Below are 24,909 nucleotides of genomic sequence, written 5' to 3' on the forward strand. Positions count from 1 at the left end.
GTCTTTGACTCCTGACTCATTGTCTACTTGTCCATGGCCTTTGGCTTTCCCCCTGCCCTACCCATCTATGCACATAAGCAGAAGTGCTCCTATTTTCATTTGTGAAATGTCTGACTGTATGACAGCATGCTGCCCTGGCTCCTTTATTGCCCTTGGGCCTCAAAGAGTTACCCTGTTGCAGTTTAGCAAATCTTCCTCAAATTGAAAATAGAGTGAGCAAGTAGGTAGATATATAAAGGAATGTGGGTGTGGGTCCGCACAGAGACAGACACAGACTCACATATATTGCTTATTGCAATGCAATATCTTGCTCAGTGGTTTTTCATTTTTATTCTTGCTGTTGTCACATGAAAGCATGCCAGCCTGCATCCTCTCGCAGACACATTCTCTGGTGTGTTGCCTTTCATACCTCTTGTATGCTTCCTGGAGTGAGAGTCCTTACATATTTGCCAAATTCCAATTTCCTGCTCTCCAGGCATCAAAAGCTCAAGGCGTTTGAAAGGAATCAGTTGGGAGGGCTTTGCAAAGCCAGTTAGAGGAAGGTGAGGCACCTTTACAAAATGAAACTCAAATTCGGAATGTCCCTTTCCACAGAGGCGACTTGAGAGAGGTTGTTATTTTCTCCAGTCGTATGTCTCCCCACAGATCGCTTAAAGGGGGGGGCATTTAATGAGGCGCAGCAAAGAAAAACAAACATGTAAACTAACATCATTTAGGAAAGACGTTTTAAAATGAAAATGTCATAGATTGCAATGTGTGCCTCTGATGCAATTATTTTGAGGGATAACTGAAACGTTATTGGGTTTGACAACCCACATCACTTCAGGTTTACAGGTAAGCTCTAAAAACTCAACTTTTGTCCACTTTCTCTTGAATTGTGCTCTATCGTGTAGTCCTCCTGTGCTGCTTCGCTGATGATACTTGTGGTTTCAGTTACGCATTGCATTTTAGTTTTTTTGGTCCAGATGTTTTCTTACTATTAGCATTTGATAGTTTTTATTGTATTTTGTTTTCCAGTTCGTTATATTTCTTTGGAAGCTGTCTTGTCAGAGGGTTGGTTCTTAAAGGCAGCCAACACATATTTTAAAATGTGCAAAGATTAGAAAGCTTTTATATTAATGAACTGCTTTCCAGGTGTAAGAGAGTGGCGGTGTAAAAAGAAAAAAAGTAGGAGAAATCCACCCAGTCTTCAAAAAGACCTGCTTACCTGCTCTGATTTTCCCACACGCCATAGACATTTCTTCACCAAAGACTTGTTGGCTGAGCATTCCAATAGGGCTTTTAGTCTGTGTGTCAGCCTGTGGCTGCCAGAGAGTTGTCATCAGGATTCCAGACCAAGTTACCTACAAGCACATGTTGTAGATTGTCAACACTGTTTGGGGAATATGTGTTACTAGTGTTAGAGAGGAAGAAGCCTATTCTGGGACTGTCACTCATTCTCAATGTCAAGATATTTGAAAACGAGGACAGGGGAAAACTCCCAACACATTGTTATTTCCACTCTTCTGTGACATGCATGGCGGGAGTTTCACTATCTGTTCTGAAGGAACTAAAAAATGGTCACCAGGCAATAATCTGTCAGGAACATCTCTAATAGGGCAGTGGTCCATCCATTTCCTGCGAGGTGCTCTCAGACAACAACGTTGTAATATGCTGAAATATTCTGGGCTACTGTTGTTGTTTTTTGTTCTGCTTTGAAAGGAAGTTGATATGTCTTGGACATATCAACTGACTGCTTGCTTTAAATAAGGGCTCTGGTGCTGATATGTGTCTTAACTTGCAACATGGGCTTGGAATTTAGTGCGGACGTTGCATGCATTTTCTAACTTATATTTACATTTCAATAAAGGCATTTTTTATAATATGCCTTTCCTTCCACCACCTGCTATTAGAGAGAACCCAAAAATTATGAAGGCACTTTGTGAAGTCCTAATTGAATAAATGTTAGGGCCAGCGTACATGATGTACAATGTTAAAGCAATATCATTAAAAGCAAAAATACAGCAGAAAATAATATATAAATATAAAAGCAAATAAAACAAAGATCTGAGGGATTCATACATGTAAACCAGGGTGCATCACCTTTGACATTCTGCCCCAAGTGAACATTGTGTTCCTATGCACAAGATAATGCGATCAGGGTGAAAGTCTTACAATGTCAATGGGCAATAAAGTAGCCTGCATAGCATAGGAAATTTGAGTGTCAGTCTGGTAGTTCTCGAAGCCACCAACATGAGTCTGACCAAACTGCGGTCAGCAGTGGAAGACAGGAGTGCCTGGCGTGCTCTGGTCCATGGGGTCACAAAGAGTCGGACACGACTAAACAACAACAACAACAACAACTGGTTGCATAGCCATTTATTGCCCTGCCCCAAAATCCATTCAAACTGAAAGCTATGGGAGTCCTTCCTTTCCTCAGCCTAAATAGTATTGGCACACATATTTGCTGGGCTATATGGCACAATGATGGCATCATTTTTACTATGATGATCGCTTGTTGGCTGGGATCATCCAGTTGGAAATTCTTTCAAGTTAGAAAAAGTAATAGTGGTGATGAGGCAGAGGCAGTGGGTTGATGAAACAATGGACATAAACATGTATTTTTGGGGGGGGGATTACAAGCGGCTAACCAGTCCCCAGTCATTATATCCACATACATATAACAAGTTCAACACTGAAATTGAATCCCATGAAAATTCAACACAGATCTCTTTTAAAGGTATGGAATCCTTATCTTGCGGAAGTGGAAACACCTAAGTCTTTCTGAATTCCCTTTGGGAACAATGACAAAGGAGCAATGAGTGAAAAAATCAGGAGTGGCTATATATAAAATTAAATGTGTGGCATTATGATTCATAACATATATAGCATGACACTTGTAGTAATTTATTACACCTTTAGTCACTGCCCTGGTCTCTTCAAAGTCACAGTATTGTAAGCTGCTTGAGCAGGATCATTGCCTATATTACAGCCATAAAATGGAAATTTATAAGACCTATCGACTTTTTCCATTTTTTATTTTGTTTTTTGTTTTTAAAGAAACATATTGTGTGCCTAATATTATATACATAATAGATGGGAATGGCTCCAAACCAATTCATTGCATAATCACCTAATTAATACAATCTGTAATAATTAAAAATCCTTTGGAGAATTTGAGAAAACATTTTACTGTGCATGTGCTGGAGATAATTTTAAGACTCAATGTCTCAGCTGTTTGCTTATTTTTAATTTGGTCTTCCAAATTGCCAGCAGGCTTATTGCTGTCTTGTGGGCCACTCTCTTAACAAATTTCATTTCTTAAATGGAAAAGGTGGAAGCGGATTGGGGGGGGGGGAGTTAAAGAAACGCTTCTTCCAATCCAGTACAATGACTAGTGTCGGCTGTTTCAGATAGGGCCAAGGACAAAATGAAAGCTCACAATGAGAGATCTTTCAGTTCCTTTATGATGTGGAACAAATAACAGACAGTGGTACCTCTACTTATGAATAACTCTACTTACGAATGTTTCTACTTACGAACGGAGCGCCGTCTGCCATCTTGGATGCAGTTTAGATAGGATTTTTTTACTTACGAATTTTTAGATAGGGTTGCTTCTACTTATGGATTTTTTTCTCCCAATGCATTCCTATGGGATTCGACTTACATTTTTTTTCTACTTACAAATGTGCGCTCAGAACGCATTAAATTCGTAAGTAGAGGAGGAGGTCTCAACACACTTGGGGGAACCAGGTTTTGAGGACAAAAACCTTTGATTGATAGATATATTGGTTGATTGATTGCATTTTTTCTCCCAAACAGGTCAGGATGAAACATATGGTTCTCCCCATTCTTCATTCAATCCCTGCAATAGCCCAGTGAAGTAGTAGTTACAGGTAGGTAGCCGTGTTGGTCTGACACAGTCAAAATAAAATAAAAAAATTCCTTCCAGTAGCACCTTAGAGACCAACTAAGTTTGTCATATGTATGAGCTTTCGTGTGCATGCACACTTCTTCAGATACACTGAAACAGAAGTCACCAGTCTAGTCAGAGGGTGGGGAGGGGTGAAGTTGGTTAGGCTGAGAGGGTGTGACTGGCCCTAGGTAATCCAGTGAGTTTCACAACTGAGTGGGGATTTGAACCCTGGTCTCCCAGGTGTGGGATGCAGGGTGCTGCTTCTTCACAAGGGCTTAAGGCACTGGTGAACGAGCAGCACCATGCAAGATGGAATCTCCTGCTTACCAGCTGTAAGCATTCGATCCTGCATGCTGCAGGGTGTTGCTCGTTCATAAAGGGCTCCCCTGAAGGGAAGCCACTCACGAGCAAGCAGCACCCCACAGGGACAAACCCTCCTTCTCCTGGAGCCAGGTAGAAGATACAGCATCTTCCCACTCCATGCTTACTGTATGCTTAATTAGAGTTTAAAACACTGATTTGTAGTGGGTGGCCCCAAGAGGCAGATCTGCCTGATTCAGCTTCCATGGACCAGGAAGATGGGGGCTCTGCACTAGACTCAGCTCTGATCCAGCCTTTACCCCCCCCCCCAAAAAAAACTTTTTATTTGTTCTCCATCTTATTGTTGCTGCTTATTCTGCCCAAGAACTTTGTACATCCTAATGTTTCTTTGGCACTTCCGAGCGGGAGCCACCCACCTTCCCTTTGGGCTACTGAATCAAAACAACCAATAATGGAGACCAAAAGCCTGCTCAAAGAGTGTCTTCAGAGGCCATTTTTTTAATGGAAGCCTCCTTGCTTCACTGGACTTTGACTCCTCAATTAAGACTAGTTGTGCCAATCCACAGTTCTGTTATTAACAAGCCTTCTGTCACAGAAAGCGGAGGTTGTACTTCGTTTATGGTATGAAGCAAACACAAATTAAAACAGAACAGGGTAAGAGCAGAAAAACAGCCTTGCTTTTTCAGACCAAAGGCTTATCTAGTCCAGTGTCCTATTTCTCACAGGGACAACCGGAGATCATTCTAAGTCCAGAAGTAGGACATGAGCACAATCTGATGCTCCCCAGTAAAAGGTAGCCTATGGCATTCAGGAGGTAGCATATAAACATAATGACCAGTAGCCACTGGTAGCCTTATCATCCAGGGATGTGTATGATCCACATTTAAAACAATCTAAATTGTTGGGCAACACTTCATCATGTGGCAACGTATGTCACAATTTAACTATGTTAAAGAGAGCCAGTGTGGTGTAGTGGTTAAGAGCGGTAGACTTGTCATCTGGGGAACCGGGTTCGCGTCTCCGCTCCTCCACACACAGCTGCTGGGTTACCTTGGGCTAGCCACACTTCTCTGAAGTCTCTCAGCCCCACCCACCTCACAGAGTGTTTGTTGTGGGGGAGGAAGGGAAAGGAGAATATTAGCCGCTTTGATACTCCTTCGGGTAGTGATAAAGTGGAATATCAAATCAAAACTCTTCTTCTTCTTCTATGTGGTGTTCCTTTTGTTTGTATCAAATTTCCCACCATTCCACTTCACTAGATTAGACATGTTCTAGCATGGTGATATTTTTCCCCTTTCCCAGCCCCACACTTTCCTTTTGGAGAAGGGGTGACCAAAAGTGTACATAATATTCCAAGAGTGGACACAATAAATTTGCATAAAAGCATTACAATATTTGAAGTTTTATTTTTGATGACCTTCCTAATATTTCCTAGCAAGGGAATGTTTCACATCTGATGCACACTGCTGACATTTACATTTAACTATCCACCATGACCCTAAGATCTATTTTCTGGTCAGCCACCACCACCTCGGATTCCATCAATGCAATGTTTGCTTCTCATATTTATGTTAATAAATATTTACAGAGAGCAAATAACATTAAATGTAAGGTGGTCAGCCTAGAAGGCATTTGGTGAATGAATATTAGAAAATTAAGAATCTTATGCTAAGTTTTGAGCATGGAGTTGAATTTAATTACATTTTAATCGTGTGATCCATTTATCCCTTTCAAATGTAACTAAATAGGCTTGTCAAAAGTTTGCCACTATTTGTTTATTTATTATAAATGGACCATGCTGTCAAAAAAATCTATTCTGCTAAGAATCACAGATACATTGTTAGTAGGCACATTATATTAAAATCACAGATACATTATATTATAGTAAGTGCATTTATATTATACATAAAAGCACAAAAACAAAACAGGGGCAAAGTTAACAAAACAGCAGCATAAAAAGCATCGCAACAGGAGGGGAGACATCTATCCAATCAATGGTCAGGATACAGAGATGCTTCTTTACCATGGGACGACGATAAATTCCGCAGTTGGATCCTAGCTAGGGATGAAGCCTTCAATCTAGCACAATGTAAAGCGGCCAAACTCTCCACATGGCCAAACTCTCCACGTGGCCAAACTCCATGTGGCCAAACTCTCCACGTGAAGCCTTCAATCTAGCACAATCTAAAGCGGCCAAACTCTCCACGTGGCTTCCCCACGTGAAGGCAGTTAGATCTCTCGCCCACTATCTGAACGAATTGACAAACCCCACGTTAAGAAGGACTTTCACACTAGCTCGATTCCACGGCATCCCCACAGCATTCTTACATGGCGTTTTTTCCAACACACCATTGAACCTCCGACTCTGCCCTTACAATGAGAGAAAGATTGAGGACTATATACACCTTTTCTTTTACTGTCATTTATATGCCTCAGTAAGATCCAGGCTTCTCTCTTTAATCCCGATGACCATCACCCGGGACATCGACCGCATGAAGTACTTATTGGTGGACGTCAACCCCTTGGTTTCACGCAATGTGACCATCTACATTTTACAGGCCCTGAAACTCAGAGCCACCTTTTTGGCTAACTTGCCAAGCCCTAGTCCTATGCAAATTCCTGTTATACTCACAGTTGACATGCCTTGCTTTGTCTTTTACCTTACCAGTCACACTCAGCTGGATTTTATATTTAATGTTATAGTTGTATTTGTTGCATTCTATGTTGTTGTGCGACAATTGCCTGTTTGATCTTTTATATGTGCTATGGCTATAAGGCTAATGCAATAAACTTTTGACTGATTTCACCATTGTCAATGGCTTGGAAGGCTGTTTGGCATGCAAGCAGCACATAAATAAGTATATAACTATACAGGCAAATGTACAGCTTAGAGCAGACCGTATGTCACACACAGCTCTGTCCTCCAACACCTCCCTGCTGAACCCTGCCCCTCACCAACTACCACCTGAGGCAACTGCTAATGGTAGGGTCAACCCTGATGCAGGAGATACTTGCTTGCTTCCTTAGTTAATTCATCAGGCAGCAACTACTCATCAGAAGATGGACACCCAAGTATATGGGAAGCCATACATTTAAAAAACGTTTGCTGATGGTCCTGAGAAACTCTTGATAGAAAAAAGAACATCAATGTTTACTAAACAATTTGTTAATTACAACCCATATTTCAATTGCAAAATATTGGAAGAAACCAGACCTACCTACTGTGGACCATTGGCTCTGAAATGACTGGCAAACTTTTGGAGACGCTAAATTTTTTTAATGATAAAAGACTTTTGGAAAGCAAATAATTCTACATTCATAGACAGTTGGGACCCTCCTTGTTGTCCTGGAACAAAAATCATAGGAATGAGTTTGCCAAAAAAAAATGCTAAATATTACATAGATTTCCTAGCTCTACCCTTCTTCCTGGAGGGATATTGTCTATATATTTTATTTTATTTTTTGTGAAAATAAAATTGTCATATTAAAAGGATAATTGTGTGTGTGTGTGTGTGTGTGTGTGTGTGTGTGTGTGTGTGTGTGATTCCTGATCCAGTGGCTGAGATCTGATATAGTGTGAGGGGGTGTCAGTTCAAGCATTGGAACTTCTTCTTTCTCACTTCTTCTCTGAAGCCCCTTATGTCCAAATAAATATTGGCTATTAAAGGTTAGAGCGACTCACTGGGGCACACAGAGGGGATGGAGAGGGTGGATTCCTGCAAGTGGGCAACACTATGGCTATGACTTCCTTATGAGATTGAGCCCTGGTACCTCTCCGTGAAGTACTGCTAGAATAAGAAGGGTGGTGCTGTGGGAAGTGACAAGGACACACTAGAAATATTGCTCCTCTCACTCCTTCCATGCTCCCTGGAAAACCTTAATTAGAATCAACCAGCCCAACTGTCAAAAAAACAGTGGCAAGTTTTTCTGAGCTCCCCAGAGCTCTCCAAGAAACAAGATGGGTGAGGGGGAATGAGCATGGCAGCAACAACAAGCACCACCACCACAACAACCAAGGTAGCCTTGAGATTCAGCTAGTGGACTTGGCTCCCAGATGGAGACTGCAAACTGAACAAGTCTTTGCTAGGTGCTACAGATATTGGGATACATACCTAGGACTACTCTGGGATAAAGAAGCAATGGCTGTTCCCCCTTTTTGAGAACTTAAAGCCTTGCTATATTTGCCCTATGCCTTAAATGAAACACACAGGTTCCTGGTTCGGAAGTGAAAAATTGGGTCCTCCCTAACAAGAGGGTGTGACCTGGCAGCCAGACCCTGTGTTGTGGGTGGGAACGTTTGGATGGCCACAACACCCTATTGGAGGTCCCTCAATCCTGGGAGCAATTGGGCCAGAGGGACGCCAGTCAAATTGATCGTGTCCCTGAGTTTCCTCTTTTGAGCCAGTGCATCAGAGCACCCGTCCACCTCTCTCTATATTTGGGGCTTGCATGCATGACCTTGCTATGCCATCGTGTGTCATCTGCCATTATTGCAGGGGCATGGCTGGAATTTCCCCCACTTGGCTGATTGGCTGGTGCCATTTGGGTTTTGCCTGCTGTGTAGCAAATTGTCACAACTTGTAAAGTTGCATACAGTATAGGCTCTGGTTCAGGTGACAGGGGTAGCAGGATGCCTAGCCATCCCTATGCATTGGGTATTCCATTAAAGGAATCCACGGACTCATGGTTGGTCTTCCCTGTGAGGGGTTGTGCCCGGAGCCTGAGTCCAGGGGACATCTGGGTGGAGGCCTAGCAGGGCTCCTGCTTGCCACTGTCTCAGGTGTTCACCTGAGGCTGACTTATGGTTGGTGCCCAGAGTCAGCGCTACCTGCAAGGGTGCAGGGAGCTAGTAGAACCAGAGCCTATGCAACCACTCACCTGATTGTAATCAATAAAGTTGTGGCCTAAATTCTGCCAAAAACCAAACCAAAAATTTGAGTCTTGTCTGAATTCATTTCAGGGGGTGGTTAAGAGGTATACACATGCAAAAGAAAAATGTCAGTCTTCATATGAGAAAGCCTGGGATTTGTAGGCGGGACCCTTCCCAGGTTCCACAACTTGAGCAAGTGCTGATATCATGATGTGATTACATTATCATGGAACTAAAACAGGGTTTGCAGCTAAGCAAAGGTTGAATTTGTAAGTGAAATTGCTGCTTCTTAACAGCACCTATAGATGACAAGCTTGTTGTTTAAGGTCTAACAGAAGTTGCCCATCTGTGAAAGATTTTATCAGTGCATTCACTGCATATGTTGTGATATTTATAGCACTATTGACCTTAAATGGCATATAAAGAAAAATCAGCCTCTTAGATCCCCCCTCCCCAGGTTGACCAAAATCTGCTTAACCTGTTGTCAAATTTCAGGTGTCAGATGCAATTTGTCTTTGGAAAGCAGAAAGACAGCTATGACTAGAGACATCTGAAGTTCCCTTGTTGTGTTTATTTGCCTGTGCTTCCAAACAGTTACACTAATTCAGAATGAACAGCACTCATTTAAATTAATTGTGACCCTTGTGGTGTGAGGTGATGTTGTGGATTATTTGAAAAGCTACAGTATGCTTTGTGACATCATTAGGACATGATCACGTGACAGTTTATATGGCCCTCATGTCATCACACCTTGCATCAAGGCCCCAGAAATGTCTTTTGTCAGAATACGAATTGCCATGAAGTTCAGCCTTTATAGTGCTCATCGCTTTCATCTTGGAGAAGTGAACTAGGAAAAATAAAACAATATGCATTCTGCCACTTGCCATGTCTAACATTATTAGGCAAATTGTTTGTTCAACAGAACATTAAAAACTAACAAGAACATTCTGGATCAGGCCAATTGCTCATCTAGTTCAGTATCCTGAACTACAAAATGGCTGTGGGAAACTTGCAAACAGGACCTGAACAAAAAAAAGCGCTCTTTCCTCCTTCAACTGGTATTCAGAAACATACCAAGATGTCAAGCCAACTGTCTTCAAGCCAACTGTGTGCAGAAGCTTGGCCAGGTAGCGTTTTTTTTAAAAAAAAATCCACACTAATTTGTAGTTTATAAAGTTTCAGGCCTTCAGTTCTCTTTCAGTATGATGTGTATGATTTAACAGCTGGGCATCATCTTCTAATTGTTTAATTATATTGAATGATGAGTCTTTTCTATCCATACTGGCCACGGTTTGGATTATGCTAGATCTGCACAACCTGTGACCCACCAAGCTCTACACCAGGCATCCCCAAACTTCGGCCCTCCAGATGTTTTGGACTACAATTTCCATCTTCCCCAACCACTGGTCCTGTTAGCTAGGGATCATGGGAGTTGTAGGCCAAGACATCTGGAGGGCCGCAGTTTGGGGATGGCTGCAGGGGCGTAGCCAGGATCAAAACTGGGGGGGGGGCAAGCCATGGTCGTTCAGGGGCGGGGCCAAGGCACGGAAGGGGAGGGGCCACGAAGTGGGCGGGGCTAAAGGGCCAGCGGGCCTGATGACATTGTGGCGGCGGCGGCAGCGGCCACCTTGTGCTTCTGGGGCTGGTAGCGTTGGCGGCTACCCTGCTTGGCTGGAGAGGACGGGAGGGTCGGGCAGGCGAGAGGGGGTGGCAGGGCGGGCAAGGGCGAGGCAAGACACGGCTGCAGCCACGACGGCTCCGAGGCGTTGCTGCATATCAGCATAATATTTCAACCATGGTTCAAGCCCCACCTTAGGAAAAAAATCCTGCATTGCAGCGGGTTGGACTAGATGACCCTTGTGGTCCCTTCCGACTACAATTCTACGATTCTATTGATATATTACCATACCATATGCATCGTTCTGCTTTCTTGAATTGTCCTACTCCTAGGCATAGCAGCCAACTCCTAGAGGCCTAGGTGCCCCCCCCCAATTACTGGTAAATACCGTATTTGAAAGAGTCATCCCCCCATGTTGATGGGCTTTCTATGTGGGGCTTATCTGCCCCCCCCCCGGTATTTTATTAAGGATGGAAGAGAGAGGGAAGGAAGGAAGAAATAGAGAGAGGGATAACTCATATTTGTGGGTGCCTCTGGGTGACGCTGTGATGCTGGAACTCTGCATGTACAGGAGCCTTGTAAGCAGCTTTCTCTCTGCTTGATTTACAGCAGGCACGTCCAACAGGTAGATTGTGATCTACCAGTAGATCACTGGATGTCTGTGGTAGATCACTGGTAGGTCACTGGCACCCCTAAAAAAAGCTCACCCAAAATTTTCCTCCTCCCTCAAAAAAGTTGAACTATGACCTGAAGCCCTAAACAAAAATGGGCCTCCCTCCCTCCTAAAATAAGCTTCCCTTCCTTTAAAAAAACCTCAACAGCTTTGACCTGAACCCCCCAAAAGGGGGTAGATCACCCCCAGTTTTAAACTCTGAGTAGATCAGAGTCTCTTGGGAGGTGGCCACCCCTGATTTACAGTATACATATGCAGGAGGAGGGGCAGACTGGAACACCAATGCTTTTTATAAACATCACTGTGTCTGTCAAAGCTACAGCCTCCCCCCTTTCTTATTCACTTCTTTTTAGCCTTGCAGAGCCACCTTAGTCAAATTGAATCCTCTGAGTCTGCACCCTCATTAAATCGCCAATAGAACTCTTAATGCTCCTGAATGCTCATTAACAACTCCCACTTAAGAACAATAGGATGAAATGGTCAGCTATCGAATCTTGCCTGGGGATATATGCTCCATTGTCTTAACTGCTTAACTACTGGTAGCCACTTTGCTTTATTTATTTGATGTGTTTTTGTTACTGCTGTGTCCTCCCCCCCCCCCAGCAAGCGAAGACTTAGCTGCTCTTGCTAAAGCAAAGCCCTTTCCACTTCAGTTTTTGGAGGGGGAAAGTGCTGGTTATGGTCTGTAAAATACATTATTTTTTTTGCTTCTGGGGGGGGGCAGCTGCCCCCTCCTGCCCCCCCTGCCTACGCCCATGGCTGCTCTACACCCTTCACTAGCCATGTACCTGTATTGTAATTGGCCAGTTACTTGACAGTCCCCACCATTGTTTGCGACTCTGGCAAGAGCAACAGTTTCATTGGAACCGCTATACATGGCAAGTGAGTGGCACTCAGCTTTATGGGTCACAAGTTGTGAAGACCTCTGGAAGTAGCACACCTGGTGGGGTGAAGCCACTACACTAGGCGGTGGAAGGTTGGCATGGTACAAATGAACCAGCAGAACCAGTCCAGTGCTCCTGCCAGTGCATCCGCACTGCACCAACCTCTCAACTCTCCCTATTGCTATGCTACAGTTACACAAGCTGCCAGGAAGTGAAATTTGACCAATGCTTTGTAATAGTTCATGATTTGCACACACACACATGTAGGTAAAGGTAAAGGTAAAGGACCCCTGGACGGTTAAGTCCCATCAAAGGCGACTATGGGGTTGCGGCGCTCATCTCACTTTCAGGCCACGTTTGTCCACAGCCAGCTTTACGGGTCATGTGGACAGCATGACTAAACCACTTCTGCTGCAACAGGACACTGTGATGGAAACCAGAATGCACGGAAATGCCATTTACCTTCCTGCCACAGTGGTACCTATTTATCTACTTGCAGTAGCATGCTTTCAAACTGCTAGGTTGGCAGGAGCTGGGACAGAGCAACAGGAGCTCACCACCATCACAGGAATTTGAACCACTGACTTTCTGATCGGTAAGTCCGAGAGGCTCAGTGGTTTAGACCACAGTGCCACCCGCATGTACAAAATGCCACACACACATGTAGTATGTCATGTCACTCTTCTGTAGAAAGACTGTGTCCGTGGCTGTTTTAAAACATAAATACGTGCTGTCAATCTGCTGACAACTGTGGATCCCATACATGTGGCATGATATGGGCTGAAACCTGATAAAATGAACTTTAATCAATTAATCATTTGAGGTTAATCTGTTGATCAAATTTACATGAATTTGCCTATGGGTAAACAACATTTCTGTAGTAAGAAGTACACTTCTCTTGTTTCTAGAGATTATGCATGTGTGTCAGAACTTTTAAAAACACATTCTCCTGTGTGTGAGAAAAGGGAGCCTATCTTTTAAAAGATGGGTCTTGCCATCTGCAGGGTGTGTGTGTGTGTGTGTGTGTGTGTGAGAGAGAGAGAGAGAGAGAGAGAGAGAGAGAGAGAGAGAGAGAGAGAGAGAGAGAGAGAGAGAGAGAGAGCATTCTGTTTCCTGATTCATTATGGCATCTTTTTAGCCAATTAAAACTCCCTCTCTCTCTCTCTCTCTCTCTCTCTCTCTCTCTCTCTCTCTCTCTCTCTCTCGTGTATTGCTCTAGCTGGTTAATTGATTAAATACTGCTATATAACAGGGGCACATGTGATCTTAACATATTATGGTGAACACAAGATTGCTCTTTGTACAGTATGTGTATCTGCATAGGAAAAATGGAATGAATGAAGTAGCCCAAATATTTCACAAAAGCGAACCAACGTAATTTATACCTCCCAGACAGTTACATGGAACAGGACATAATTATTCTTCAGCTTTTATACTTCTCTAAATTGTGCAATACAATTCTTGACTCGAAATGTATCAAAATGCATCAAATGTGTATTTTGGAATTCAATACATTAAAAATACAAACATTGAGATAAAACATACCTTTGTGTGTGTGTGTGTGTGTGTGTGTGTGTGTGTGTGTATTTGCCTGGCTTCTTAAAAATTTAAAAAAATATCACAGATTAATACAGAAATGGGATGGAATGGATTTATGAAGGAACACATGTGAAATAAACCAAGACTGGCTATAGAGTGATGTTTCCAACCCTGATTTACATTACCTCTTCACTCCATCATTTTATTCAACCCATGAATCGACCAAAGATTGCAGCTCTAGTTTCTTCACTGTCTCCCACCAACTGAAACTGTAAGTAAGTAACTTGCCGTTCTGAAAAATGCACAAGAAGCAAATCGATGAAAGTGCTGAGGTAATGTGCAAAGCAGTCGAAAACATGCACATTTTGCACTTCGCGTGTAGACTTAAAAGTTGAGAACGCTCCCTGCTGAAACTTTTTAAGGGAAAGGTGGAGGGGAAAATGCTCAGCAACATCCCTCATTCTGATTTATAGTGGTTGTCATGGAAATCAGCTACATTTGAAGTTAGTCCAAGCCATTACTGACTTAAACTGAGGGGGAAACAGAAACAGAGAGAGAGAGAAAGTGTTTCACTTGGATCACATATAGTTCATAACTAACCCATGCCAGCACCCAATAATGATTTTTAATCTTTAATCACAGTCCCATTTATAAATTCCTTCGCTGTGTGCACTGATGCCAAGGTAGTTTACAGAAAGAAACTTTGCAATGAAAAGTTTTTACTTCAACAAACAAACAGGCAGAAGCGTGAGCCAAATGGGGAGGTGTTAGTTGGGAACAAGTTGCAATACTCTTCCTATCAGCAGACAAGTCAAAGGCTGTATTGTATTGGCATGAATTGAACCAGCGATTCCCAAACTGGTCGAATCTGCCTATTTCTGATCTGTGTCACTTTTGCAAGCATTCTCCCACAGGCCTTGTCTGCCTCTTTTCCAAATTAACATGTGATTTATTATTTGTTTTAAAATGATTCTGAAACTTCTACTTTAATGTTTTTGTTTTTATTTTTAATGCTATTTTCTCTCAATACATGCATTTAACATTTTAAAAGTTTAAATAAAAAGCTAAAAACCACATCAAAACACTCAGGAAATGCAAAACCTGTTGGCTTTCTTAATGTTCAAATCTGCACATTAGTTGAGGTGGTGTGGATTAGGTTAGTTTGCAACTAGAACTTGCAAAGAACAAATCCCTCAAGCATACCTAAACTGTGAGCATGCTAATGTGCCTCAAGAGGGGCTGAAGTGTTCCCTGAGCCATGAAGCCACCATATTGGATGCATCTACTGCCCTAGATCCACAGCCCCCCATCCAAGGGTAGGACAGATCCATTCAATAGTCCACCATGGGCTTTTCAATGTGGGAAAAATGATGGTTAAAAGTCAAGTGTACCTGAAGGAGTGTCTCCACCCCCATCGTTCAGCTCAGACACTTAGGTCCAGTGCCGAGGGCCTTCTGGAGGTTCCCTCCCTGTGAGAAGCAAAGTTACAGGGAACCAGGCAGAGGGCCTTCTTGGTGGTGGAATTTGCTCTGTGGAACAGCTTCCCATCATATGTCAAGGAAATAAACAACTATCTGACTTTTAGAAGACATTTGAAGGCAACCCTGTTTAGGGAACTTTTTAATGTTTGATGTTTTGTTGTGTTTTTAATATTCTGTTGGGAGCCACCCAGAGTAGCTGGGGAAACCCATCCAGGTGGGTGGGGTATAAATAATATAGTAGTAGTGGTGGAAGAAGAAGAAGAAGAAGAAGAAGAAGAAGAAGAAGAAGAAGAAGAAGAAGAAGAAGAAGAAGAAGAAGAAGAAGAAGAAGAAGAAGAAGAAGAAGAAGAAGAAGAAAAGCTGCTGGGTGAAATTCTTTTTTTAAAAAAAAATCGGTTTTGTTAAATCTCCAAAAAATATTCCAAAACATTTATCATCATATACAATTTCCCCCCAGCAAAAATTTCTCCTTGACTTACTACCCCTCCAATATTCTTTATCCCATGAAGGTTGAAATGAAATTGCTCGGCGGGCCTAAGCTGTGCAGTAAAATGGCTATGGCTGACAAAACTCAAAGTACGTTAGTTAGTCTTAACAGCACGAAAGCAGAGAGAACTTGCAGTACAGTTAATAAGCAGATCATTACAGACTCTGACCAGGGCAGTTTCCATACTGACCTACTGAAAATCCAGAATGGAGATTATTGTAAAGTGCATGATGAAGCAATTAGACCAGAGCTGAGGTTCTTCTCGTGGCTCAAGTTTGGCTCATTGCACAAGATCACGTTGATCATCATAAGGGAGATGGTTACTTCATTGAAACACAAGGTGCAAACTGCTTGCCAGCCAGCCAGTCCAAGTTAAATTCTGTAACCTCAACATTAGGGAATGATCAGAGACGTTTGCTATAGCCCAGGCTTGGAGACAATTAAAACATTCAGCTGGAAGCTTTCTCTTCAGGCAAGTCTTTTCTTTCCTTTAAAGCCAGTTCAACTCCTTGCTGTGGTTGTTTGCTGCTCAAACTAAGGTTTTATTATTAATATAAAACACAACCATAAAACAACAAAGAAGTCTATATTTGCTCAAACCTTACAACTTTCCCAGCAGGTATCTATCAATTCCATTGCCTTGATTTTGAACCCAGACTTTTCCATGAACAGCTGGCAGTTCTGATTATGTACTGTACATTCTCTGCTAACTTACATAATAAAGGGATCTCATATCCTAACTCAGGCCCACCTGGCCCCTGGGACAAGCAGAGTAGTCAAGCCACTACAGGCAACTCTTCATTTACAGGGGGCTTACATTCCAAGGCACTGCACGTTTAAGTGAAGTCATGTCGGGAAAACTATTGAGAAGGCCTGTGAACGCCACAATCACTACCGTCCAACCTCCTTGCTCAAACTCCAGCTCTCAAAGGACAGTGCAAGGGCTCATGGGATTGCACTTGTAAAGTCTCGTGGGATTGCTAGATGCTGTTCTCGCAACATTTTTGCCCTTTTCGCTCTCTTTTAGGGCAGTTTTTTGCCCTTTTCATACCACTTCCAGCTTTGCGGCGTTGTCCGCATTCACACGTGCCTTGAACACGTGTAAATGGGAAGTTGCCTGTTCTGCATTCAACGCCCTGCTGGTTTCTGCTGTTCAGAGTGGCAGATGGGAGGTTTCTTCTCCTGCGCCAGTTCCAGATTGGTGCAGGAGAACGGCCCAAATTGGGCCCCTGGGTCAGCATAGAATCCAGTGGATCCTTGGGCAGCCCTGCTCCACGCTTGCAACACCTCTTGTGGGGAACTTGCAGGAACATGACTATTTCTGTGCCAACTCCCCAACAGCTCAGAACTTTGGCATGCAAAGTGGGGGCTTCTGTAGTAGTGGAGACCCTTACTGTGAAGTGGGGTGAAGGGCCACTTTCACCCAACCCTAATCCCCACCAAGATCATGAACTGGTGGGTTAAGACTGTTCCCCTGAGGTTGCAATCATATACCTACTTGCCTGGAAGTACCTCCTTCTGAGTAGACACATATAAGATTGTACTTTCATTCTCCTTATTAATATAAGCCTATCAGAACTCTGATGTGAGTGGAGAAAAATTAAAACTGGTTAAAAAGTGTGTGTGTGTGTGTGTGTGTGTGTGTGTTGTATATATACACTGTATATCAGCATATTTTTGAAAATATTATCAGGTTCTTAAAACTATCCTCTGTTGTTATTTTTTTTTTCAAAATGGGTGAAGGAAAGCTGTAGTTTGAACATTTGGCATTGGCAACATATTGATTTGGAGAATGAATGTTCCTTAAGGCTGCTGCCAGCGATTCTAATGCAGAAGGCACGACAGAGAGTCAGAGCTGATGTTTTCAATCATCATCTTTTTGTGGGTTAATAAGATTGGAGGATACAACAGACCGAGCCTGTGTTCCTGGGCTCTCGTAGATGTCCCAGAGCCCTGGCTTCACAAGGCAAATGAGAAAGGTTTTAATTTAAGGTTTGATTTAAAGGAGAGACACTTTTTCATTAGTGTATCAGTTACCCACTCAGTTGGGAGCCATTGGAAGAAATTAAAGTACATTTGGCAATCTATATGCTTCATGTGGGAGTGAAATCTATCTTTCTATTTATCTACCTATCGTCTAATCATCTAAATGCCATGGCATCGAGTGGAAAATTTACCTTTCTCTAAACTTTTGCAAAATTCATCTATAAATCCATTGGAATGGAGACAGCCATGATTCATGATTAGCAGTGCCATCTACACTCCCCCCCCTTTCATCTAGCGACCTCCATTTACATTTCCACAATGCTAATTTCTTTGCAGGCGAAATAGACCAATTTTCCCTTTCACCACAATGGTTTAAAATATTTCCGAAGCAAGGCTGCTGGGGCTCTGCGGCACTCCACTAAATAACAGTCTAGATGTGCAGGATATTTTACACGGAGTGGAGGAGAATTAATTCCTATTTTAAAAGTCGGAAAGTGAACCTCTTGAATTTCTCATTCCATTTTGAGGGACCCTGGGTTCGCTGTCAGGATTGGCAGACTTCAAATTAGCTTGAGTCTCATGGATGGGGGGGGGAAGGTCATTGAATTTCTGCAGGGTGGGGATAAATTCTTCAACAGTTTCTCAGATGTGGGGTTCACCGTCAGCAGATGAAGTTGCATAGCTTCTTTCTTCCCCACTCAGGGTTTTGTTTTTGTTTCTGGTATCAGCAGCAACTGTGTTGATTACCTGACCACTGTTTCAATCTCCCACAATGCTTTGGGCTTAGCATCATTCCAGGGCACTGTGGGGGAAGAGGAAAAGAATGGCAGAATGTTGGAGAATATTCAGTAGCCTTTTCCCAAAGGAGTGAGAAAAATATTTTTTTAACCACAACAAAATTCCCAGGGACATAATTTCTGAGACCTTTCTGGGGCTTTGAGTTTTCAGATCATCAGTTAGTAGCCAATATCAGCCTGCATTTGTTACATTTTTAGGGTAGGAGTTGCTAAATTGGAGAACCAAGGAGGCTGGACTTTTACTTGTGCGCAAATCTTTACTCAACCATAAAGCTCATTGGGTTGTCCAGAGTTAGTCACCTCACCAGCCTCCTTCTCAGAGCGATTGTGGAGAAAACTTAGCCTGCAAATAAGAAAATAAATAAGTGAAATACTTTAGCATTGCAACACCAGGATTTGTATACCTGATCTGAAGCAATTTTCTTTTTTCAAAGAAATGTTTGTATGATGGCCAATGCATAATCCAAGACCAGATTCTCCAGGGCTAGGTATGAAGACATGTTTTCAGTGCAAGGGCTCAAGTTGAGTAATATGAAAGATACCTGCTCCGAACATGTTAAATAATATTGAAGTTCGGATTAATCTAAATTGTTGCATACACGGTCCACTCACACATCAGAATCCCCCCCTCCTGCCCCCGTGTGCCTCCACACCCTCTAAATCTGCTCTATAGGTTGGGGAAACAGGCTTAGGGGGCACATAGATGGTATGGAGAGAGAAGGGGGGAGTCCTGTTGCAAGAGTTCCCCACATGCCTTCCTTGCTTAGTGCTATTTTGAATTGCACCCTAAGTATCAAATTGCCATTGATCATGCACAAAATGGATTCTCCCTCCGCACTGAATAACCACACCATGTCTCCAGATCCCAAGGAACAGGGCAAAGATCAGGAATTATGAACTCTGCAGGAGTAAGGCCTCAACGAGCATGTAGCACCTCCCCAAACTTTATGCTGCAACTTTACTTCAGTTGTTTTTTATTACTTTACTGTCTGTTGTTTACAATAAGACACACAGCTGTGGGTTGTTGTTGTTGTTTTTAAGAAAATGTAAGAAATGCAAACTAATCTTGACCAAAAATGCAAGCAAAATAGTTTCAAAGGAGAATCTGTGCTCCTTGTATAGTTCCAGTATTGACATGCTGTTTCCTCCTCCCCGGTGCACAGAGGTTAGCGTAAAGTTTTGCAGATTATTTTTTGTCAAAAAAAATTATGGAAGTGTCACTTTCCCTTTGCAGTTAATTCAGGAGAGATCCTCAATTTGAGCAGGGCACATTTTCATGCAAATACCGTCGCACCGTTTCCAACCCCCTAATAGCTTCTTACAAATGATGTGCCATTACAACGAGGTTTATTTAAACAAATTTAATACATCTTTAATCAAGCTGGAGAGCATTTTCAAAGGTCACGCTCCAAATCAGGATCACTGTACAGAGCTTATCAAAGTATTAGCTTAAGGGGGAGGGAGAATTATTTCTTGGACAAGTAATTTTAGGCAAATCTTTATTTACATTTTTATTCAGTTATTAAATTTTATTCCATTCCCTCCTCCTCGTCTCCATTTATGAACCTATAAGAAAGTCTGTAAATGGAGCCATAAGCATATCTCAGCACTCAGAGTTTTCAGGAGCTATTCCTTTGAATCAAGAGGGTCTATTAATGCAAAGATAGGAGTGTCTGACTTTTAAAAACATAAGCTGCATGTATCATATATATATATATAGCTTATGCTTTGGGGAGTAAAAGTCCTTGCTATTAGGGACTGTCAACTGGTTAAAGATTTTGTGTGTATGTGTGTGTAGATTAACTGCTTGGTTTTTAATCAATTACATTTAAATACATGTATTTATTTATTTATTTTGATTTATTGTCCGCCCCATCATGAAATTAAAAAATATATATCAGCAAAACAGAGTGAGATTACACTTAGCTGAATTAAAGTTCCTACCCTCTTCCACTTTAACACTAAGCCCCAAAGTTCAGAGCAACCAGGTAGGTCTAGAAATACTTTTAACACTAGCAATTCTGTTTGCATATTTACATTTTGCTGTGAGATTGTGCTGCACAGAAAAGCAACAATGTCTCTTGAATACACGGTACTCGCACGGTAACTTAACAAAACAAAAGCTACTACTCTCTGCTAAAAAGAAAAGATCATATTTAATATTTTCTTTTTCAAGTTTTGCAAAATGGAGTGATTCTGATTATATTAACACTTCAAAATGGCAAAAAGTAGGCAAATTCATAGCCCATCAATATTGTCTGACTGTGATGACTGATCACCTCTAACATAGGGGCAACATCTCTGGGATTGGCAGGGGAGGCCCTGGTTATGATTCCTCAGATGGAGGTCTGTATTCCAGGGTCTAGAAAAGCAATCTGGGATGCCTTAGTATTTAAGGAAAAGTTATTTGTCCGTTACCATCTGTCTAGAACATCCAAGCAGACTGTTAGACCAGTGCCATAAAGAAATAACCAAACACCTCTACTTGAGATGCCCTTGAGATGAAGATTCAGCCATGACTTCTCTCTAAAAGCAGTTTCTTTTTGCCGAGTCAAAAAAAGTGGTGAAACGGCTGCAAAACAGCACCTGCACAATGCAGTCTTTAGCTATTGTTGCTGGAAAATGCAGTAAGGCACGACAGCTGGAACCGTGTAAATGAACAAACTATGATGTTGGTGGATTATTGGTTTGAGTGAGCAGAAAGGGCTGCAATTCTAACTCAGGGGCAGTAGAGCTGGGACATAGGGGGCAATCTCTCTGCTTCCCTCCCTTCCTTTTTGCTGTGTCAACTGTCGGCTAGTGCAGCAGAAGAGTCCAGAATGGATTCCTCACCTGGTGTGGCCATGGAGCTGCTAAGGATCTAGCCTACTCCACACTGGAAAGGCCATTTCAGGGCCTTGCAGTGGTAGCTCTCAAATAGCCCACGTCTTTTTCAGGTGCAGTGGGAGCTTCTGCAGTGGTGGAGACCTCCCATGCTGTTCCTGCGAGCAGATTCAGTTGGAGAGGGGCACTGCCACTGAATCCTCGCCTTCTCCGGGAGTGTGGGCCCGGGGGATTAGGATAGCTCCCATTTACACCCACTTGGTTGGGAGCCCTATTGAACTCCACAGGGCTAGGTTCCGAGTAAACTTGCACAGGACTGTGGGTTACATGGGTATTTGTTTAAACCTTGCCCATAGTGTGAGAGTTCTCAGTGCAGCTACTACAGTAATTATGAAGATCAACTGTCTTTTCAGAAAAGTACGGTTCCTAAATACAACCTAATCACACACAGCTTGTGTTTACGGTTTGCCCTGTTTCACTTTGCGGCAATAGCACCTGCTGCTGCCGTTTGTGTGAGGTTTCCTTTTCTTTCCATCAGGCTGAGGTAAATGTCAGCGTTCTTTTTTTTTTTTTTTGTCTGTGTGTGCTATGCACATACTTACATATTTCTAGAACACAGTTCTTTGGCCTTGCGCTTTGTTGAACATAACTAATGAGGCTCCAGGATTGCAAGCGAAGTGAACCCTGCAAGCCCACAGACAGAAATACCCCAGAGAATTTCCTGCTCATTAGACTTAGGAGCCTTCAAACTTTTCAGCACAGAACAGTAAAAACAGGCATCTTCAAAGATAATGAAAATTTGTGAATTGTTTCTCATATTCCAGTTCATATTGTTACATTTAGGGCTCGTGTTGTAATTCATGTTTTCCCATGCAGCTACTAGACAGAAGTCATGTCAGAAGAGAAAATTCATCCAAGCTACATAAAATACATTTAAAAAAAAAAAGCAACCTGTAATATACAAGAGGAGCAGGCACATCTGTATTTCAATGTCCTACTTAAAAACATACAAAGAAACTTCCTGGATCGGACCAATGGCCCATCTAATGCAGAATCTCCTTATTTGCAGTTCCCAGAAGATGGTATTCAGAGTCATACTGCCTCCAGCATTGAAGGTAATAACCATCAGGGCTAGTAACAATTTGTCACTTTATTCTCCATGAATTTGTCTAATCCTCTTCTATGCCATTCAAATTGGGGGCCTTTACTATATATCTTGTGGCAGCAAATTCCATAGTTCATCCTTTACGCATGAACATAGAGTTCATTCCTGACCTCCCTATGTATGGATGGCACCCTGAATTATTAAAATAACATGTTGATATAAAATGTTAGCTGTAAGTTCAGCCATAGAGCCTATACCTGCCCTCCACTTAAAGTGAACCAAAGAAATGTTTCTGCACAGACTGTACTTAGCAAGGGAGGAGGAACATCTGAGAAAACGCATCTATAAATTTCCTTCCCCTTGGCAAGCTAGCATCCAGTTTTAAATATGATTTAACTATAGGGTTTTTTGTTTATCCAAAGCAGGCAAAATATGAGTGTTGACATTACACACCCTGAGGGCTCTTTTGAAGATACACTCACTTGAGGCAGAGCATGTAGGTCAGCCTCTTATGCAAACGGCATCATGGTCTTCTAGGATTTGCATGACCCACCAGGCGCTCGATGATTCTTGCCAGACAGAGCCCTTGCATGCTCTGGTGGAGTCAAAGACGTTTGCTAAGGAAACAGCAATCACCAACATATTATAGAATGGGATTCCCTTCTCTTGGTCCCCGGGAAAATCTTTTCTACTGCAAAGTGATTCTTGGTTAAGGCGCATAATTTATATGATGGTTACGTTTGGATCCTTATCCTTTTCACTTCCTGTGAATATGTCTGACGGATGATGATTCAGGACCCCAAAACTATTTATTTACATTTTCAAAATGTTTCCATGTGTTGGAATGCAGTGGGCAATGCAACAATGCCCGTGCCAGCATATATATTCATCTAGACAAAAGTGATTTGTAAAGACTCGTTTTGTCTTAAAAAAGAAAAGAAAAGCATTCAAGTACGTTATTAATTTCAAAAGTGGGTTGTCGATGCTGCACACCCAGGAACTGCCAACAAATGCATGTTGGTGTTAGCAAGGAATATTAAAAGCAGAGAAGAAGCTATGGGGCTGACTCTTAAAGGTCTGATTTGAGTACTAGGGTGTAAAAAAAAAAAGGCAGCAGAGAATGTTGCTCTGCTCCATTTGCTGTGAGAAAACAGTAGAGGTCATTGGCTGTTAAGCATTCTGGCAGCTCAGTTGGAGAACAACACTTGGTATAAATGCAGAGGGTTCATTTTCAGTCCCCAGAATCCCGTTTGGAGGATCTGATGTGGGATGGGTGACACTGACAATTTTGGTTTCTTGTTTTTTTCCACTCTTAAGTTCCGTTTTCCACATTTGTGAAGCATTCACCAGCATTTTAACTCTTACATTCCATACACCTGGTTAGAACGCCACCTTCACTGCCCTTGTCATGCATGTGATGAAGCCAGTTCTTCTCAGTGAAAACTCAAGCAATTGTGCATTAGTCTTCAGAGAGACACAGGAATCTTTGTTGTTGTTGTTGTTGTTGTTGTTGTTGTTGTTGTTGTTGTTGTTGTTGTCGTCATCGTCACTGGTGCTCCCACGGCTGCTGCTCCTCCAAGAAAGGTAAAACAGCTGTTGTTTTAAGAGACCTTCTTTCATCTATAATGAGGCCCGCACAAATTGCCTGACCACGCTAGTTAGGTCTGGTGGGAGATGGAGCCCAGAAACATCTGGAGGGCCGTGCAGATTCTCCATCCTTCCTACGCAACCAGGTTTCATTGTGTTCATGAAACAGTCATCCTAGCATTTTGTGATGGTCCGGCTGGTTTATCTAGATACCCTGCTTCAAAGCCAGAGCAGAATGCCAGGCTTCTGCAGAGCAAGGGAGCACACAGCTGGCAGAGGGCATTGTTCAGGGATGTGTAGCTGTGGTTAAAGAGAGGGTAGTAATTCTTGTTGCAATTACAGTTATATAAGTCCACAAGAACACCCCTATTTTCACCTGTGAAATGCCGACAGAGATGCCTTTTTGTCTAACCAGCAATGCCAGCCTTGGAAAAACAAGGTTAGCCAGGTAATATAACAACCAGCTGGGCTGGCTGAAATTTAGCCAGATGGCAGCCCTTACGGTCTTTGTCCTGTTGTTGTTGTTGTTGTTGTTGTTGTATGCGAAGAAGGCACAAGGTCCGTATTCCTGCATGTTAGATCACTCTCAGGTTTAACTGAAGGTGCGGCCTTTAAAGTTATTAAAACTCTGCTGTTTTCTTTGATAAATTACATGAATAACATTTGAGACAATGCATGGTTAAATATTTATGCCTAGTACTATAGAACCGGGGGGAGGGGGGGAAGAGAAGCACAAAGAACCCCTAGATGAATAAATATATTTACCTAAATAAATTACTAAGACAAATACACTCCTATGTGTTCTGTCCCAATAAACAGTAGGTATTCACTAAATTGTGGAAT

The sequence above is a fragment of the Zootoca vivipara genome, chromosome 1 (assembly GCF_965207765.1).
Source record: "Zootoca vivipara chromosome 1, rZooViv2.hap1.1, whole genome shotgun sequence".
Lineage (NCBI taxonomy): Eukaryota > Metazoa > Chordata > Lepidosauria > Squamata > Lacertidae > Zootoca > Zootoca vivipara.